Below are 6,000 nucleotides of genomic sequence, written 5' to 3'. Positions count from 1 at the left end.
TCCTGTACAAGCAATAATTTGAGAGCTATATCTTATCTTCTCTATCCTTATGTTATAGGAATGAAAGTTCACTAAGGGATGTTTCTCAAAGGGAAGATACAGACTATTTGCACCAGTTCGTCCAAGGGCAACTGATAAAAATACATATTCCAGAAACCTACCACAGACCTAATACATCAAAAACTACGGGGATAGGGCCCAGAAATTTCCATCTTTTTTTTTTTTTTAAGATTTTATTTATTTATTTGACAGAGATCACAAGTAGGTGGAGAGGCAGGCAGAGAGAGAGAGAGGAAGAGAAGCAGGTTCCCTGCTTAACAGAGAGCCCCATGCAGGGCTCGATCCCAGGACCCTGGGATCATGACCTGAGCCAAAAGCAGAGGATTTAGCCCACTGAGCCACCCAGGCGCCCCCAGAAATTTCCATCTTCAAGATTATTTCCAGGCATCCTTTATGCACACTAAAATTTGAAAACCACAGCCCAAAACAGATGTTTTGAGTTGCCACGAGCAGATGCAAAGTAGGGCCTTTTTTTTTTTTTAAAGATTTATTTATTTATTAGAGCAAATGAGGTAGGGGAGAGAATGAGTAGGGGCAGGGGGCAATGGGAGGGAGAGAGGGAGAGAATCTCAAACAGACTCCCTGCTGGGCACGGAGCCAACCACAGGGCTCCATCTCAGGACCCTGAGATATGGCCTGAGCTGAAATCAAGAGTTGGCTGCTTAACCAACTGAACCACCCAGACACCCCAAAGTAGGGCCTTCTAATGCCCGCTGATGTCCAGGGGAAACAGTATTCAAATGGGGGGGGGTTAAGAAAAGTCAGAAGTCACATAATTCTGCATTTTTCTTCCCACCTCATTGTCAGAGTAATAGGTCCTGCTCTTCCCTAGTTCATAGGGAAAGACCTAAGCAATTCTAGAAGCTCTAACTTTCTTTCCAAATTCAACTCAGTCACTTTCATGAAATTTGTGGTTAATGCTGCTTGTGGACTTTAAAGGTTTGGCTGTCCTTCGGGCCACCCATGATAGCAGCATGCCATGAGAAATATTTTTTTTACAGATCATAAACTGCATTTTTGGTAATGGGGACAGTGGTTATTTTACAGTCATCTCTTCTGAGCTCTGAGGCTAATTAATGTCTATGGGAGGGACAAAGGAAAAATGAAAAACGTTTCAGGTTTTCTTAACTAGAATTTGGGAAGGATGGGGAATAGATACTAGAAATTATTAATGGGTTATAGAGTAGAAAATTATTAACAGATGTGAATTGAACCAAAGTACCTTTCTAAGGAGCAGGCAGGGTAAGCCCAGAGTTGGCTATAATGGTATTTGAATCGTCTCTCATGGAAATGGTAAAAAAGTGGTAAAATGACTGACCCCACAAGATCAAATATCTTTTTTTTTTAAAGATTTTATTTATTTATTTGACAGACAGAGATTACAAGTAAGCAGAGAAGCAAGCAGAGAGAGAGGAAGCAGGCTCCCTGCTGAGCAGAGAGCCCGATGCGGGGCTTGATCCCAGGACCCTGAGATCATGACCTGAGCTGAAGGCAGAGGCTTTAACCCAGTGAGCCACACAGGTACCCCAAGATCAAATATCTTTATTCAGGAGCCCCTCTCCCTAAAGTGAGGAGATTGAAAAGAAAAATCAATAGGAGAGTCCTGACCTGTGCTCTTGTTGATAGTTGCTGTATTTATCAAGAATATGGGGTAAAAAGCTACAAGATGATTATGATGAGATCTAGTGGATACATTTCCTGACCCTTCCTTCTTAGTCCTTAGAATGATCCTATGAAGAAAGTATCATAACAAAGGAAACTTGTGATCTGAAGCATTAAGTGACTTGCCCAAGACGCATGGATTTACCAGCTGTTGAGGCCAGGGTCTGAATCCAGGTTACTATGCTACGGATAGCCTTTATAATGACTAGAATCCAAACTATAAGCAAGAAGCAATCCCAGAAGTTCATCTACCCTATAGTGTACAAAGTGTCTCAGAGCACAAATTCAAATCAAGACGTTGAGACAATGGTTAGCAAAAAAAAGAGAGAGGAAACACATAAAGCCCTTATTATCTGCACACATTAAGCAGCACCCCATGAGTGGACCTTGTGTTTATCATCATTATCATCATCAACAACATTTATCGTAGTGATAATTACTTTTATTCCCCAGATAGGGCAAATTTCAAGGTTACTTGATCTTAGAATTCTCTAAAGCTAACAATGAATGTCTGAATAAAAATAGAATAACAAGGCATGTTGTGAGTAGCTTCAAATGCTTTAGAAAATTTCTGCATAGATTATCTCAGTATTAACTAGAGAGTGACAGAGTAGGGATTTGAACCCAGGCCTGATTCCACACCCAGGCCTGATTCCAATATCTGAGCAGACTTTTCCGTATACAATTCCGCTCTATGCCCTCGAGCCTCTCCTCATATAGTTCACCCTGCCCAGAAATCCCTCTGTGTTCCCCTTCTCCTTTTAGAAAGGTATCACCTTCAGTCCTTTCTGTCACTATCATAGAGACATTTTTCACAATAGAGATTCTCCCCCAGATCACCCTCTTTGGTATATTTTCCACCTTTCCAACATATTGGACTATAGCCTGTTGTCAATTCTGCTTTTCTAATTCGTCATCTGGTTTTTACAGCCCAACCCTAAGTGATCCTCCTAGCTGATCCTAATAACATCGAAGAACTGTAGATCTATTCTTGGACCTTCCAGAGGATTAGCATTTTTCTTCTATTGCCTATATTCCGAGATACACTGTGAGTCCCTTGGAAGCAAAACACTTGGCTGAAGATCTAACACAGAAGCTGGTACATAATAGGGCCTCAATGTGTCTTTAATAAATCAGTGAAAAAATAATTGAACTCTAAATTCCAAAGTTACTTAACAAGTATTATTAGAAGTCCCTGTATACCTGCCATAAATGATAAGGATTACCGGAGCCTCGGCTCACAACATCTAACTTAAATGACAAGTGATGCTGGTCCCAGTGGTTAAAAACACATCCACATTTTAATGAACAGAATGGAAATGCACTTTTACGGTGCATCCACCAGAACTCTTGGCTTATGGTAAGGTTTCACATGTAATTCTTGTCACTTTGCCTCCCCAGGCTTGAAAACTGGCTCATGCTGAAAGGAATCTCTGGGATAAGAGAAAATCCTGATTCCCTGATATGTTCCAACAGGGACAGAAGGATTGCAGTCTCATTTCCTGCCAACTTTTAAATTATGAATATTTTGGTATGATGATAAGTGAGACAAACCTACCCTGGAATCAAATAATCTAGGAAAATGAAAACACAGATTATTGTTTTCCTTCCCTTTTTCTCTCAAGTTGATTTGTTTGGCCTTTGCAAAAGAAAATAAGGTCAGGTGGCAAAAGAATTACTTTGGGAAGTTTAAGTCTACAAGATCATAGTAAAAGGAAATTTATTCTCTCTTACTTGGTCATACTGTCCAAGTGCATAACTCTGCTCCGATTTCCATGGAATTATGGACAAATTAGTTGATTAGTTTAAGACCTCTTTAGGCTAAAAAAAAAAAAAAAAGAATCACCATTTGACACCCACCACCCCCATACCTTTCCAGATATGGTAAACTCTTCAGGAACCACCTCTTTGAAATACTCATAGTAAAATAAAGACTTAAAAAAAAAAATCCTAATTCAGAACAATAATGAAGGTGAAAACAGACTTTCTTTTATGTTTCTGGAGTGAAATAAAAAAGCTTAGAATTTTATGGCATCTTTTTGTAGTAATCTAAAACACTTTTTTGTTATGTTAATGAAACACACATTGCTATTTGAGAACTAACGATATTTTCCTTTCATACAAAAGCACTTTCAGAATCCAGACAGATTATGTTAGGGCAAAGACTACCTTTCCCATCACCATTTTATAAGCCAATCTTCCAACATCTAGCATGTTAGTTGAATTAATGAGAGCAATAAACAAAGAAACCAAGATTAGCAGTGAATGCACTCAATGGAAAACTTCATCTTACTCTAAAATCTTCTCTCTTTTTTTGTCATTTGAATGTTTTTGCTAAATATAAGATAAGAATGCTTTCTTGTATACTTCCCTTTATGTTCCACAGACTTTATGTTCACAGACTTTCTGACTCACCCTTATTCATGATCAAACACAAATTTCACAAAAGACTTCATTGCATCTAGACTTTAATAAATATTCTATTTGGGATCTGCAAATAAGACTATAGGAAGGTGGGGGGGATCTTTTTGTTATGCAAATACAAGCTAGTGGAAGCTCTTTCTGAAAGCTATTTAGCTAAGCCCTCAGAAAGCAATGTTTGAATGGCCTTTTCTTTCTTTTTTCTCCCAGGAATGTCAACCTCATTACAAGTCTGGTGATAACATCCTTATTTAGTGGCCACTTGGCAAAAAAAAGTCCTTCTTGAGATGAATTTTGACAAAATAATTATAACTTCATGTGTTTTATAAGCTATCTCAAGTGAAGTACTTTATTCAGGATGGAAGGTAAAGTTCTTGGTAACAAAGTGGAATTTTTGTACACATTTCTCCAATAGGACCTGTCCTTTCTGCGGAAGGCAACTGCTAGACATATCTCATCTTTTGATCTGCCCAGTCAGTGGGGCACAAATTCATGTGTAATGTTGATCGTTGTTTTCATTTTAGGATATGTAGTAAACATTTTAGATGCATGAACTTGATTCACCTTCATAAAAATCCTCTGCCTTATTGGTACTTTCATTGCCAGTTTAAAGGTGGAAGAACTGAAGATCAAAGAAGTCACTCTCTTTTTTCCCTGGGCACATGGCTGGTGTAACCAGAATTTGAATCTAAGTTTAAATGCAAAATTTGGTGTTTTAGATTCTTGGTTTGAGTATCTTCTTTCTTTCTAGAAACAACTCAGTTAATAAAATAGGAGGTACCTAGACATGTTTACCCAGTGAATCTTGTCTTTAACAGTTAAAAAAAGACCCCAATAACAATAAACAAACAACGGGCAATAACAAAAGTAATTCTGAGGCAAAACAAAACAAAACAAAACCCCCAAATATTTGACCCTGGGGCTGTATCAGTAACTATGGAATATAAATTTGATATGGAAATACTAGAAGTTTGCCTTTATCCCCTAGATGCCAGTTAACCTGGGCAAACTTAGGTTAAAAAACAAAACCAAACCCTTATGAGTCTATGGTTTTCCCCATTTTTTAAAACTAGTTTCTCTCTCTCTTTTTAAAGATTTTATTTATTTATTTGAGAGAGAGAGAGAGAGATCACCAGTAGGCAGAGAGGCAGGCAGAGAGAGAGAGGAAAGCAGGCTCCTTGCTGAGCAGAGAGCCAGATGTGGGGCTCGATCCTAGGACCCTCAGATCATGACCTGAGCCGAAGGCAGAGGCTTAACTCACTGAGCCACCCAGGCATCCCAAAACGAGTGTCTCCTTTGAGAGATTAATTTTAAAGTCATATATTTTATATCATGAATATGGGCATAATTGGAACATTCATTAGTTTTCATCACCCGACTAGTAAGATGTCAGCAAGGAACTGAAGACTCACTTGTCCTCAGTAGCCCTGAATACATGATTGAGCCCATGACGAAGTTCCTCCATGATGACATTCCCACTGGCTGTCAAGTCGCTGGAGGTTATGCACATGTATGGGTGGGAAAACAAATGATTATTCAGTTTTATGTGATTACTCAACCTGTTGCCTGAAGGCATCATCACACGTGTTGTTTTCCTTTCCCACGCATTTTCTGAAGTAATCAAATGGGTTATGGCCACTGCAGGGTAAATGTGCTGTTTTAACGTTTTAATGGCTGACAGTACAAAAAAGTGCTGATGACTCACAGGAGTCCCATTGTGTTGTGCAGTATAAATAATAATGCAAAGAAAGATAAGGCTTTACGATTTAGGTCTAACTTTTTGCAGTTTCTCCACTGCAGATTGACTGTGAGTGCTGAAGAGTCTTTAAATATTTATTGCATTTCTTATGATGACTT

The sequence above is a fragment of the Meles meles genome, chromosome 20 (assembly GCF_922984935.1).
Source record: "Meles meles chromosome 20, mMelMel3.1 paternal haplotype, whole genome shotgun sequence".
Lineage (NCBI taxonomy): Eukaryota > Metazoa > Chordata > Mammalia > Carnivora > Mustelidae > Meles > Meles meles.
The sequence above is the reverse complement of the archived record's forward strand: the minus strand, read 5'-3'. Positions refer to the sequence as shown.